Genomic DNA, 15,483 nt, shown 5'->3' on the forward strand with positions numbered 1-15,483 from the left:
TAAATTCATTCACACTAAAATGTAAAGAGCTTAATTTAATGCCCTTTGGGAGTAATTTTAATTTAAAAGTGGTATTATAGCTAGTGGCTAAAAGAATGGGCTTAGCGGTTAGTCATCTTCTGTTTGGCAAGTCACTTAATCTCTTTGTGTCTGTTTCTCCTTCTTAAAATATGAATGAAAAGCAGGAACCACCTCATAATGTTGGGCAGATTAACATAGATAAAGCGTGCGGGCATAAGTGCTTCACATATCGTAAGCATTTAATAAGTGTTAACTATTTTTAATAATGATAGCGAATGGAGCTAATCATAAGAAATGTAAGAGAAGAGTGCGTCTCAACCCTCAGGAAGGAGCCAGCACAGAGGGGGCTGATTGGTGACCTGGCAGCGTGGATGTGGAGCCAGAGTGGGGTGAGAAAGGACCCCGACTCCCGGGAGGTATGGGTCCTGCTCTGCCACTGCTTTGCTGTGTCATTTGGAGCATCACACCCTCTCCCTCCCAGTCTTAGTATCCTCATCTCTAAAATGAGGGGCTCTCTAGGGGTCTGCCAGGGGCAGCACACTGATCCAAGATGGCCCGGGTCATGTGTTCCTGCATGGAGGTCACTTTCACTGGCAGGCCTCTGGGCACCTCAGCTGTCACCCTTGCCTCAGCAATAAGCCTGTGCTGTTTTTGAGGCTCGACTGGAGGACTGAGGGGGCCTATTAAGGGAGATGGTTAACAATTCCCTGCTTGAAATTACCTTCCTCCTTAAATCTTGCCATGGCCCTATTAGAAATGCTGAGAGGGGAAGGAAGAAGAAAGAGAGAGAAAGACAGAGACAGAGAGAAAGTAATAAAACTCAGAGCCCAACCCTAAACCCTGTTGAAGGAGGTGATATAAATAGAGTTGCTGTCACTTTGATGAATTAAATCCTTCGTTAATTAGGATGCATCGATTTAAGGGTTGTCCAAGCAGATAGTCCTTTCCTCCTTCCCAGCAAGTTCTAGCAGAGGGAGGACATAGGCAAGGGAGTGCTTTCTCTGTGTCTTGCCTGATTGCTAGTTTCTTCCTGGCCAGGCTTCATTAATTATCCCAGAACACCAGAACACGGTCACACAGTTTTCTCCAGCACGTGCCATCTTTTTTTCAACTGGATCTTGGCCTTGGACTACAAAGGTACTCTCTGGATAAAGGACAAGTTGAGCCCCACCCAAGGTCATGCCCAGTTCTGAGTTGACTCAACAGCAAGTAGACTCTTCCTGTTGTACTTTGAAGTCATTAAAACCCAAAAAGAATAGAACCAGAGCCCCTGACATGAGCATGGACAGTCTTTCTCTGGCAGCCATCCCTGGGCTGACTGACTGACGGCTATCCTTGTGAACCACTCCTTATACCTGGGGCCAAGCCACTTTTGGTCCCAGGATCCTGAGGCTCTAGCTGCTTGGTCATTTCCAGGGAGCTGAATACATGGCCACAAAGACCTGGAAAGTCCAAATGTAGATTGAATATTCCTTGAGGACTAGCAGTTTGGAATTTTAAAATACTAGATTAATGAGCAGAAATAATTTGCAGGAAGGGGACCCTATAAGGTCATGAAATATTTTTGTATTGCTAGTAAATCTAAGTTTGCATTGCTGATTGTATGCAATCAATCCTAGTGCTTCATGTGAAGTTAAATAAGAAATAAGCAGTTAGCCAAGCCAGCTCTGGGAGTGAGAGAGTGGCCTGTTAGGGAGGAGCCCCTAACTCTGAACCAGGATACTTTGAACCAAAATTGGTAAAGTAATTCATTTATTCACCTTCACTTTACCCCTTTGTTTGCAAGAGTTTTTTTACTTGGGGAGAAACAGGGGATTGAGCACATTGGGAATGGGTAGGATGGTTCTTCTTTCAGAGAGAGTTGTGTTATAAGCAGGTGGAATGAGGCCTGTAAGAGAAGACTCTTAGGTTTAGTCTTTCATATCCAGGCTCTTGCTAAAATCCCTGACTGAGGAGAGCTGATATATATACATACACTCTGAGCATTTGCCAAGGTCTTCACACACAATTATATGCATGAATACCAAGTACCAGCGCTGGAAATGCCTTTCTGGAGTTGCTCCAAAGTAAACTCTTGACAGCATATCAACAGGGTGGAGTGAATTTTGGGGAAGAATAAACTCATCAACAGAACTGTGCCTGAGTGTGTTCAAAGTTACAGACCCACAGACTCTCATTTTGCTGAAGGGATTTCAGCCCTGTCTCTGGGATTTCCTGTTGCTCTGACTGCTAAGGGAGAAGTCCAGCCTGGATCATATGGTCATAGGCTAGAGCCCTTCTGCTCCTAAGACTGTCCCTGATCAGGGTCCAAAGAGGTCACGGTGCCAAGGTCTCCACTCCTAAGGAATGTGCTTTCTCTCTCCTTTCTTTGCTGCCATACCAAAGGGATCTGTAGATTCGAGGTCAAATTCTTTTGAGTAGATTGGGGTGATGGGTGGCTTGGAGGGGATGAGGTAGAGAAAGGAAGAGAGAGTAAGGAAGAATAGGAAGAAGACAAAACAACAGGAAACAGAGATGGCAAATACAAAGGGAGACTAGCAAGGGCCGGCAAAGAGAGAGGAACAGAAAAGAGCAGCAAAGAAGAAAATCCTAGGAAAGAAATGAGCTCACCAGACTGGAGGTGACAAAGAAATAAGGAGAAAGCGGAGAGCAAGTCAATGAGAAAAGCAGAGGAGAGAAAAGACAGGAAACCAGGGTAAGGGAGAGGAGGGAGAAGAGGGGAAAACAGAGGTGCTAGGAAAAAATGAGGAAGGGGTACAGGAGGGGAGGAGAGGAAGGTGAGGAAGAGGAGAAGGGAGGAGGGAGCCAGAGAAGTGCTGTGCTGTGGGTTATTGTGTGTTTGTCATCTGGAATGGGATAAGCTGGAGGTACAGCATCTCCTGCCCATGATTTATGGTCCCTGTCAGGCAGGGACCGCGCTTTGTCTGCTGTAGCGTGGAGGATGAATGCGTTGCTGTCATCCCAGCCTGGCCGGCCTTTCTCTCTCTCTGCTCCGAACGCTCGCTCCCCATTTCACGCCAGTGAACATAAACAATCTTTTGTAAACCTGACAGTCACACTTGCTTCTTTGGAAACATAAAGCAGAAATGTATGACTCGGCTTTCATTACCCAATTTCCTACGCTATATAAAAACACTCAGGAAAGACATGTAAGTGGTCACGAAACCTGGGAAATTGGAAGTGTCCTGGAGGAAAAAAGAAAAAGAAAAGAAAAGGTGGAGGGGGAGGAAGGGGTCTGGGGTTGGGAAGGAGCTGGCGAGGAGAGGAGATGATGTGCCTAACCCCATCACATCCGTCCCAGAAAACACTGTCTGATAAACTGGGCCATCCAGACACATAATTATATTACATTTCTGAATAACAGACATTTCCTGCCTGAAGTGTTACTTTCTTTTTCTTTTCCCTTTAACCCAGAGTGCAGTAATGAAACAGTCTTGAGATCAAAGCTGGCTGATAATGTTGCTTTGGTTTTTTTTTTTCCCCTCTCTCCCTTTTTCTGCTTTACATTTTTCTTCCCCACCAGCCATTGGGCAAACTCTGCCACATTCAAAGCATAGCTCATTTTTAAAACACTATTAGGGTGCAGGTCGAGGAGATTTCTCAGCTTCAGTGTCTCGGCTGAGAAAGCAGGCAAGATCAGTGGTGGAGAATCCACCTCCATCCTGATAGTCTTGTTAGGGGTAGAGCAGGTGAGATCATCCAGCAGGTAAAGGACCTGGGGAAGCTTGGATACCTGCCAAGACCTGACCTCAGAGCCACTAGACATCTTTCTTGGCACTTTTCCCTGGTGGGTGCCCTTCCTTCTTGCCTTCAGTTACTTATGGTTTCACAGCCAGCAGAGGGGAGGGGCATTCAGAAGAGCCTTGTGGGATCCCATCTTGAAGTCTTGGGCCAACCCTGTTACTGGGGATCTTATTTCAGCAACACTTCGGGCCAGTGAGGTTCCTGGCTTTGGGGTTCTGGGAGTTGAGAGCTGTTTGTTAATTATTGTTATCATTTTTCCTCCATATTATTTTCAGATTCAATCCTTGGAGAGGCATGTAGTGAGTTGCTTTACTTTATCCGAGGAATTGCTTTGAACAGAAGAAAGTCCTGGGCATCCATTTGGTACTGAGAGTTGAATGTGAGCTCCATTGTGTTGGGGCCATTCACAAACTGGTCCAAGTCTTGTTCACTGATGTAGAGATGTGGAGAGCTCATTCTGTGTCCCTGAATGTCAGGATTTCTCCAAAGACACCCAATCTTCACACAAACACACACACATACCTACATATCAACACACACAGATACACATACACACATGCATTTACACATGGATATACACAAATGCTAGAATATCATTTCAAGGACTATAACATTATAATTCAAAAGAATTCGAATACCTTCTCTAAGTCTAACCCCCTGACTAGATTTTATAAGGTACATTCCTTTAAAATGATTTTTCTTTAACTGGAAAGCTTGCGATATACTCATATATATTTATGTATGTATACATGTCCCCCTATCCTCTCTGTTCCATTTCAACCATGCCCAAGGTTTTTTTTTTTTTAGCCATTATTCTTTAATTAAAATAAAAATGTGTTGTACTCCACAGCCCATGGTCAGTGGTCAACCCCCTCTGAATGTCCAGAACTTATTGTTGGCTCCTCCTCTGTGGCAATTAACCTTACGCTGTCCTGTGCCAGTTCTCGTGTGGTTCTGCAGTGTTTGTGTGTAGTCTTGGGAGGACAGGTTTTAATCATGTTTCCTTCCTCTGTGCGTATTCCCATAGCAGTCAACGTGGAAGTTTGCTATACAACACACCCTGTGCTTTTGAAAAAGAAAGATACCAAGGCTTTTCCAGATTCTGTAATTTTGTCTCAACTTATAAAGGCATGTTTGTGTAGATTTCTGAATCTTCCCCTCATAACATTTCCATAAAGAATTACATTTAAATTTTAAAATAGCATTTTTTAAAAATATCTTTTTAATTCCTTCACTGGCCATTTATTTTTCATGAAAAATAGTTTTTCATTATTTCAAGAGATTTACAGTGTGCATGGCAAGTGTTGACAATGAGAACACAGCATAGCAATTTGGTTAAACTGAGATATCAGCTGACTTGTAACCTTCTCCTTCCAACCTCTCAACATCTCTGATTCTAGCTCAACATCTCTGACTCTAGTTTTTTTTTTTTTTTTTTAATTTGTTATAATTGGTTACATATGGCAATAGAATGCATTTTGACACATCATAAATAAATGGAGTATAACTTCTCATTCTGGTTGTACATGGTATAGTTACACCAGTCATATAATCATATATGCACATAGGGTAACAATGTTCAATTCATTCTACTATCCTTCCTACCCCCATACCCCTCCCCTCCTTTACCCTGCTCTGTCTGGTCCAAATTACCTTTATTTTTCCCTAGTCACCCCCCTCACCTTATTGTGAATCAGCATCCACATATCACAGAAAACATTCAAACTTTGTTTCCTTAGGATAGGCTTATTTCACTTAGCATGATATTCTCCAGTTCCATCCATTACAGACAAATGCCATAATTTCATTCTTCTTTAAAGCTGAGTAATATTCCATTGTGTTTATGCACCACAATTTCTTTATTCATTCATCTGTTGAAGGGCACTTAGGTTTGTTCCATAGTTTACCTGATTCTAGTTTGTAGTTCATTTGAAAAATAGTTGCAGATTTTTTTTTTTTTTTTTTTTTTTTTCTGGTTGTGGAACTGTGGGTTGGGTCACAAGTAGAGGAAAAACACAAAGGAAAATTCTACCAAACATCTATGTAATTGGTAGCAAAACTCTAGGTTATTCGAAAGCTTAGAATGCCTGTAATGTCCCATGAACTCTTGCTAACTTTTCACCCTTAACTACCTATAATCCAAGGAAGTACAAGTAAAGATTTGTGAGCTCTGCTTTCAGACTGAGTGTCCAAGCCTGCTTCACCACCTTACTAGAAATGCCATCCAAGGTGAGATAGCTTCTTTGGATCTCTGTTTCCTCATCTGTTGAATGGGCATTGTAATAACCCACTAGGTGGTCTCTTGTGAAAAATAAATCTTCAATGACTATGGTGGACACTTAATGTTAATTCTTTCTCTTCCCGTCCCCTACAGAATGTCCCCTCATTTCATGGCACTCAAAATCTGAGGCTTCAGAAACCTTAATGCTGGCAATATTTGGGGAGGAAAGAGACAGCTTGCTGAGCATCCCTAACCATGATATATAGACTTTGATGAAGGCTCAGATTTCTTAGGATTTCTGGTGGAGCCCTTCTTCTTTTATTGTTAGGCATGTGCATTGGACAAAGTAAGCAAAATAAGATGAATTTAATACCTGCCAGGCAGCGGAACAAATGTCGTTGATCTTACTGATACTATATAAAAAGCAGGAAAGTGGATCCAGTTTGGTTCTATGGTGATTTATAATCCTTTTGCCTCACTAGTCAATTTCCACTAGAATGGACATTCTTTGGCCTGCAGGGGACAAAGAAACCTACTCACAGAGCTGCTTATACTATGTCATCAGGAGAGAGCCTCAGAAGGAAACTTCTCACATACCCAGGAAATGGACGGGTAAGAAGCAAAGAGAGAGGAATTGGGCTTCGTGTTAGGAAAGTCCAATCTATGGAAATCATAGTTCACTCTCACCTCTAACTGGTCCCTGTTTTCCACCAATAAAGATAAAATTAAGTTATTCATCAGGCAGAAGGAGAGTTTCCTTCCTCCATTTTAATGATTCCTAAAAGTAGTCAGCTTCCTGAATGAGTGTACTAAATAATTTACATGTAACACAATAGATATTATCAACTTTTGGGGGGAAGGCAGAAGATGCTATTAAACTGTGCTACTTCATTAGATGATGGATCTCATTCCCCACAACCCCCTTTGCTTTGAGAGGCTTTTTGATAGTGATAACTTCAGCATGTTTTAACTAGTTGTGAGACTGGATCTTCCTTAAGATTCTATTTTGAGCTCTGGAAAAGATCTCTGCATAGATGTGTTGGATACTGCTTTGGTTTTCAAACCCTTACCAGGTATTGTCAGCATTATGGAGGAGCCCTATAGGCTTAATGTATTAGTCAGTTTTTCATTACTGTAACAAAATACCTAAGATAACCAACTTAACAAGAGGGAAGGTTTATTTTGGCTCACAGTTTTAAAGTTTTCAGTCCATGCTTGGTTGCCTCTATTGCTTTTGGGCATGTGGCAAGGCAGTATATTGTGGCAGGGAGTATGTTGCAGAATAAGCTGCTCACTTCGTGACTGTCAGGAAACAGAGAGAGAAAAAGGCAAGGCCAGGGTTCCAAAATCCCCTTCAGGGGCATGCTCCTATGTGGCTTGAAGACTTCCAACTAGACCCTGCCTGTTAAAGGTTCCACCACCTCCCAATAATGCTATGGGCTGAGGGCCAAGTCATTAACACACAGGCTGTGGGGGGACACATGGGAAACAGCACTGTGAGACAGGAAGACCAGCCCAAGAAGCCTCACAGAGCCAAGCTTTTTCTTATCACTAGGTTAGGAGATGGAGCTGCTGGTAGGTGTAGAAAAACCCACCACACCCCTTGGTCTTTGGTTCTAATCATGTTTGAAACACTGAGGTATCTTGACTTCTCTGTAGTTATCTATTGCTATGCATTCAAAGCTTAGTAGTTATTATCTTACAGTTTCTATGGAACAGGAATTATGGTAATAGCTTATATGGGTAATTCTGGCTTGGGGTCTCTGGTGAGGTTGCTGTAAGGACCTGGGCTGAGGTTACAGTCACCAAAGGCTTGAGCTGGGCAGGGGAATTCCTTCTCACTATGGCTCATTTCCCTTCCTGGCCTTAGTTTCTCTCTGGTTGGCAGAAGTCCTCATTTCCTTGCCACCTGAACCTTTCTTGAAGTTTGTCTGAGCTTTCCTTACCACACAATAACTGGCTTCCTTAAATCAATTGATTCAAGACAACAAGGGGGAGGTCACAATGCCCTCTATAATCTTGTCCTAGAAGTCCTGCACCATCACTTTCCCCACATTCTGCTGGTTAGAGGTGAATACTATGTCTACTCTCAAGGAGGGGAGATTTAGACTGGATTTCTGGAAGAGATATGTATAATGAATTTGTGGAGATATTTTAAACCTTTCACATCTCTCATTTCTATTTCTAACAATTCATACAAAAGTCAGTGTTGAGTCTTTATTTCTGTCCCTGGAAATTCTCACATTCATACCATAAAATTATCATCATTCAATGTTGAATTTGAATAAGAATATGAAACACAAATAAATGCTTTTTTAGGTAAGTATGCAAAACCAGACAACATAAAAGCTTTGTTTTGAATATTTTCTGTCTGTGATTCTTTATTATGGGCTATATTGGGTAAGACCCCTCCGTACCTTGTAGAGTTTCCTTATAAACATTTTCTTTTTTCAGTTGCCCAGGGACCATGTAATTTACATTCAAATTCATGTCATTTATTTGGGAAATATTTAGGATATCTGCATAGGTAGCTCGATGAGGTTGTTCAGCGGACATTTTTGAATAGTCAATAAAACGTGAAAATAAATAGTCAATAAAATGGGAAAAATGTGGTTACAGTATAGCCTCCTTCTTCTTTGCTTCAGCAATCCTCTTCTCTAAATGAAGGGCTGACTGAGTCAGTTAAGAGGCTGCTACATCTGACTGTGGCCAGCAGGCAAAATTCCACTGAACATCAATATAAGGATCAATTGTTTATTAAATGGGAAGGAATATGTTTGGGTCATTTCATTGAGGTAGTTCCATGCAAGTCATCAAAATTTGGGTAAGATCTCTATAAAAGTTGGAGCTTATTAGCAGGCCACGGAGAAGATGACTGGCAAGTACAAGAGGCTGGCTTTACCTAAAGCCTTCCCAGGGAAACTCGTCAGGTTTACTCATCTACTCGTTCATTTAATCAACATGTATTTATTAACTGGCTACTGTGTGCCAGGCATTGTGCCAAAGCAAGAGATGGTAAAGAGTTTCCAAGTAGGTGGGAGAAGTCATTGGAACAAAAAAGCTGGGGCCAGACTATTTCTCCTAGAAGAATAAGCCTCTAGACTGATGTTCAAGGGACACTAAAAAGTGGTGACAGATAACAGACAGGAATCCATGACACTTTCAAGGCTTTGGCACTAGGAGGACACAGAATTGATCAAATTGTTATGAGCATATATGAATATTGCACAGAGAGACCTCCCATTCTGTGTAATTATTATGCAACACCAGTAGGGAAGAAGGAAAAGGAGGAGGAGAAGTAGGAAGAGGAGGAAGAGGGGGAAGAAGAAGAAAAGAAGCAGCAGCCACCCATGTGGGAGAACTGGGTGGTGGGTGGGGTCAGCAGTCAAAGATAAGAGAAACTTTGAATGATCAGACCCAAGTTCAAGTTAGCAGCAAGTAAGACTCAATGCAGAGATCCCTGAAGTCAGTCTAGAACCTCTTTAATCTGTCTGGTCTCAGGAGAGACAGAGTCTGAAGCCTGGTAGGGCCTCCAGGTAAGAATCCATTTTCCTGAATTTGGGGAGAGGAGAGCTGTGGAGGTTGGCAACCTTGTTGGGTGTGAAACATCCTAGTGACTTTCATGTGAGGGGATTGATCTCCAAAGGAGAGTGCGAGGGAGAGGGTTGGATGAGCCAGGAAAAGCCAGCAAGGATCAAGGATCAAGCAAAGATCCTCCACAAATCCTGGACATCTTTCTCCCGCCGTTGGGTCCTACATCCAGAATGAAATCTCACCTCCCAGCTAAAAAGACAGGCGAGATGCCCTCAAATGTGGGATCTGGAAGGGATGCCTGGCAGGCAGATGAAATCTGCAGGAGCACAGAGCCTGCTGAAGCTGGGGGAGTTTTCTATCCTGGTCTGCAGCAGAGGCAAGCTCCTTCTCCTCAGGGGTTCATTTCAATGTTAATGAGACTAAGAAGGTAGGGAAAGTTGTTTACTTCTAAAAATTCCATTTCACCCTTCCCTGCTCTCTGAGCACACCTCTCTGATTTAGATACACTGTGTTTAATTAAAGCTGAGTTTCCCCCTCCTTTGCTCTGGCCACTTCCCTGACAAATCCTCTCCCTACTTCTGTTACTTGAATAGACTCTTTCCCTGTCTCCCTCCCAGCCTCACTGTGCCTTTGGGGAGAGTTTCTGAACCAAGTTGCCTGGGCTGTTCATTTTATACCTTGTCACCTGGGATGAAGGGCAAGTTTTGCATTGGGGACCTTTGGTGGCATTGTATTGTGGATTAGGCACACATGGCAGCACTTTAGGTAACCCTGGGAGACCAGGTCTGAGAAATCTGGATTGTATAAAGGTAACCAGAGGAGAGTGAAGGGCTTCTCAAAGGATGAGAAGCCAGGGAAGATTCTTTAGGGAATTACTACATTTTTCTCTATTAGGGACTCAGAGCAGGTGTCCTTCCAATATCAATGGTTAGATCATCTCTTGCATTTAAAATAAGATTTAGGCATAGCTGGTGTGTAGCTTAGTAGTAGATAGCCTGCCTCACGTGTCCCTGGGTTCTATTCCCAGTCCCAAAGGAAAAAAGATTTAATCAACCAAATGAAGATTGTAAAATTTCAAAGGAACACAGACAAATACTAGCTACCATTTATATGTCAGGTTCTATGTTAGCACTTGAACTTGTCCAGTAAAATTTTTACTGAGGCTTTGTTTTATTTCCCCTATTTTACAAATGAAGAAATCACAACTTGGGTTGATTTTCTTGTGTAAGCTCATAAGACTTATAATAGCAGAATGAAAATTTGAATCCAGAATTTTCCAGTCCCAAATCCCACATTTCCCCTCTATATTCAAAAAGGGCCTCTGGATTCATCCCTTCTTGAGCAATTGATTTTCCAGAAGCCAATAACATCTATCCAAGGGGATGGAATAAGGAATGCTTACTGGAAGGGCTTTTGTATTGGGAAACTCCACATCTTCTGAGGGAACTCTGTAGTGGAAGCTACACCAGCTGACCAGATCACTGGATGTCCTGATTTGGCTTGAGTTCCTGACATGGTCATGCGTGTGGTTGATGGAGCTCCTGGGCCTGGACTCCTGATGCTTAGGCTCATGGTCTTTCCATTTCTGTATGTCAACCTTTATATTTGCTGGTTAAGTGGAGGCATGATTGGCATTAAATGCTTCCTGTTCATGAGGTGCTCAGATTAGAAAGAACTAGTAGTGAAGCCAGAATTGGGAACAGGTAGTTAGTGTAGAAATAGGGGATCGGGTCAAATCGAGGAAATGGAGGCCATAAATCATCTGCCTCTGGAAGTTGGAAACTGCCCCTGGAATGAATGGAATGTCAAGGATCTCCGGAGCCCATTGATTACCAAATTTACCTGCCTTTATCAAGGACTGCAAGCCAGGAACTGCTAATTAATGCCCCCTGGGCCCTTGCCTGCCTGAATCACCTTGGCCCTCCCCCTGCCCCTGGCTTTTCACTTAATGCAAAATCAGGCCTAGTCACGTAGGCAGGAAAGAGAGATAAGGGGAGGAGAGAACTGGAGAACAAAAGAGAATTTAACCTATAAAAGATGTAGGGTGCGCTCACTTCTTGGGACTTTTGAACATCAGCCATGGCCCCCTTCTCCCTGCCGGGAGAAGTCTGTATTATTAGCTTTAAATAAAACCTGCTTAATATGCTTGCCTTGGCGTGCTTCTCTAGTGTTCAATCATCAACATTAGAAGGAGCAGAACTCGTCACCGGTAAACGGCGGTATCAGTAGTCCTTGTCTGCAACCACCATTGATTCCTCTAGGTCAGGGTTATCCAATAGGAACATAATTTTGAGACTCCTGTGTAATTTTAACTTTTTTTTTTTTCCGGGGGGAGGGGTGGAGAGGGGGTACCAGGGATTGAATTCAGGGGCACTTAACCACTAAGCCACATCCCCAGCCCTATTTTGTATTTTATTTAGAGACAAGGTCTCACAATTGCTTAGTGCCTTGCTTTAGCTGAGGTTGGCTTTGAACTCGCAATCCTCCTGTCTCAGCCTCCTGAGCTGCTGGGATTACAGGTGTGTGCTGCCACGCCTGGCTTAATTTTAATATTTTTAGTAATTTACTTAAAAAAAGAACAACAGGTGAAATTTGAAACTTCTTGAATAGTTTGAATAACTTTTTTAGTCCAAGATATCTACAATATAAACAATGTAAGAAAGGCAATGTAAAAAATCATGGATACATTTTACATTTTTTTTTGATTCATACAAAAAATACAGTTGTATTTTTTTCACTTACTACATGCCTCAATTCAGACTAGCCACACTGCAAGTAATTCATGGTGCCACGTGCTGGCTGGTGCTATATCACAGAGTGCAGCTTGGGTTCCTCAGGTTTTTTTTTTTTTTTTTTTTTTTTTTTTTTTCAGTATTGGGGATCAAACTCAGGCCTTGTGCTTGTGAGGCAAGCACTCTACCAGCTGAGCTATCTCCCCAGCCCTCCTCGGCTTTTTTGAAAGTATAGGAGTTGACCCAGTTGTAGGCTTTTCCCCTCTCACCCCTGGAGTGGAGACACCAGGTGCTTCTTGATTCTCATGGGAAGTTTACGGGCAGCAGACAGGGGTGTCCTATTTAGCTCTCTTCATTTCCCCTTCTGCTCAGCATAGTTTCTCCGCAGAAAGCATCACAGGACCGAAGTCAACCATTTTCATGAAGAAGAGCTGCTGGGGGAGACGGTTTGTGTCTATGATGACTTGTGGCCCTAAAGTCAGAAAGCACTTCTGAGGGGGTTTGTGAAGTGAGGCTCGTGAAAATGCATCCCTTTCCTGTTGTACATCTGTCTAGACATTTGACCAAGTTTTTGTCATCTGATAGGAAGAATGAGTTCTGGTGTTCTATTGGACAGGAGGGTGACTTGAACTAACCATAATGTAGTGTATATTTTCTTACCACAAAGAAATTATCATTTTAAAGTGATAGATTTGCAAACTACCCTGATTTTCATTATGCATGTATCTATCATGTCATATTATATCCTATTAAGTATGTACAACTATTATGTGTCAATCAAAACTCAAAACTATATAAAAAAAGTTTTGTATTCAGTATAGGTAAGCTCAACTCTAGGAAAATTAGAGCAGGAGAGGTTAGCTTCATGTCCCTATTTCCCCATTCAATTTCCTCCTCTCCTACATTCTCCAGGAGTCCAGAAACCAGCCAGTGGAAAACCCAATTCCATTGTGCTCTACCACACAAAGAAATTGAGGTTTCTTCTTTAAGGCTTTTGAACTCAGTTGAAACAAAATCTAGGGAGTGGCCTTCTCTGCTCTCATGTCCAGGCCTACATTGAATTCACTTTCTGACTTTTGGGGAAACAGATTCTGCTTGGTGTAGGAAGATTTTGGGGTGATGTGCTGATGTGTGGAGAACTGGCTATAGACAGGGAAGGAATAAGTAGAGATATCATGGAGACGACAATTGTCTACTATACTCTCTGTCCCTGATGTCTGTAATTTTTGGTCCTGGAGAGGCAATGTACTCCCCAGCTCTGAGACTAGTAACCATCCTTGAACAGGAATAAAATAGGACACTGTAGGTCAGAAATCTCCAGTTTCAGGGCTGATCCTGCCTGAACTTGCGCATGAATACAGGGGTCATTGTTTCCTTCAGTACACTCACTGTCTTTGTTCTGGGTCCCTCCTTTATACTCTTTCAAGGACTCATGTCTTATCCCTATGTCAAACTCCACCTGAATTCTGGTTTAGTGGGGTGCTGGTGAAGGTAAGAGGATTTCATGAAATCAAAAGAAACTATACAGCTGTGTTTTACAGGTGCTAATGCATTTTAGACAGCATTATGTGGTAGGTGTTTTACATTGAGGAATAAGGAAATAAAGGTAAGTCCCTCCTGCTGGACTGTTAGGTCATCTTGCAGAAAATGGTAACAGAAGACTCCCTACTTTGTCTTTTGTGTCGATTGTCCTGGGAGGGAAGTGCTTGTCCAACCCTGAGGGTGTTTACTACTTGGATCAGAAATTAGCCAGCATGCTTAGCAGAATTATAGAAGTCGGGCGCTGTGGTACCCCTAATTGCAACTTAGTCACATGGTTGTGGAACCAGTTTTGGCAGGACCCTTGCAATAGTCTACTACAGCCTGGACTCTACCTGATGCCTCTGTAGCTCTGACTTGTCTCCTACCATGCCACCCCAACAAACTTTTCTTCAGTCATACCTGTCTCCTCACACACCTTGACACACCCAGCTTAAGCTCAGCTCAGAGCCTCTATGCTTACTATTTCCCTTTTCCAGAAGGTTCATTGCCCCAATATTTATAAGATCCTCTCATTTTCACTCATAGGTTTGTCCCCCATGAGGCTTCTCTGACTACACTGTTCCTCTGGTCCAAGCCCTGACATTCTCTATCTTCACACCCTGTCTTAGTTTTCTTCATAGAACTTAACATTACCTGTCATCGGCATGTGCATTTATATGTTCATTGCCTGTGTTTTCTACAGAACGTAAGTTCCAATGAGGACAGGGATTTGGTTTTGTTCACTATCATCTAAAGCAGAGTACTGTCCATGGCACATGAGAATTGAAAACAAAATGTTGAATGAGTAATTACATGAACGAACGAATTCCACATGTCCAGAGCATCCTCAACTTCGGCTCCAACATGCGTAGGAGTGGTCAGCTTGACAACTTCCATTATTGGATGATCACAATTGTCAAGATCTCTGCTTGGAAGTGTGGCATGGTGGAAAGGCTCTTTTCAGTAAGACTTGCCTGGATATCTGGATATAAGCCCGGGGAAAAAGCAACAGACTGAATCCTTGTGTATCATGGTTTAGATCTTAATTGTCTCCCAAAGACCCATTTACTTGGTTGCTAGTCCTTGGCCACCACCATTGGGAAGTGGTGGAACCTTTAGGAGGTGGGACATAGTTGGAGGAATCAGATCACTGAGGTGTGCCCTTGAAGATGGATATTGACACACCAGCCTCTTCCTCTGTCTCTCTTTCCTTTCCGGCTTCCTTGAGGCAAGCAGCTTTGCTCTACCACACATTCCTGCCATGATGTACTGCCTCAGTACAGGCCCAAAAGCATGGAACCAACCAACCAGGAACTGAAACCTCTGAACCATGAACCAAAATAAACATTCCCTCCCTTGAAGTTATTTGTCTTAGGTATTTTGTCATAGCAATGGAAAACTAACCAATACTGCCTGTGCTTCCCCAGTCCTGCTATCACTTCCCAGGAGTTATTAGAGAATGCCTTTCATCTTGCTGGTCTCAGTTTTCTCTTCCGTAAAACAAGTTCATGTTCATACCTTAGAAAGAGGATCCCATGACCAGAAAAAAATCTGTGGAGACAAAAACATCTGATGGAAGTATAATGGTAGTGTTGTTTAGCCTAAATACTGAATTTCCGGAGTGTCTCACCTGGGGTGTGTGTGTGTGGAGGGTGGGATCTCAAAGGCATGTAGACAACTTGTCTCAACCTGAACCAAAAGTTCCACTTG

The sequence above is a fragment of the Sciurus vulgaris genome (assembly GCF_902686455.1).
Source record: "Sciurus vulgaris genome assembly, chromosome: 5".
Taxonomy (NCBI): Eukaryota; Metazoa; Chordata; class Mammalia; order Rodentia; family Sciuridae; genus Sciurus; species Sciurus vulgaris.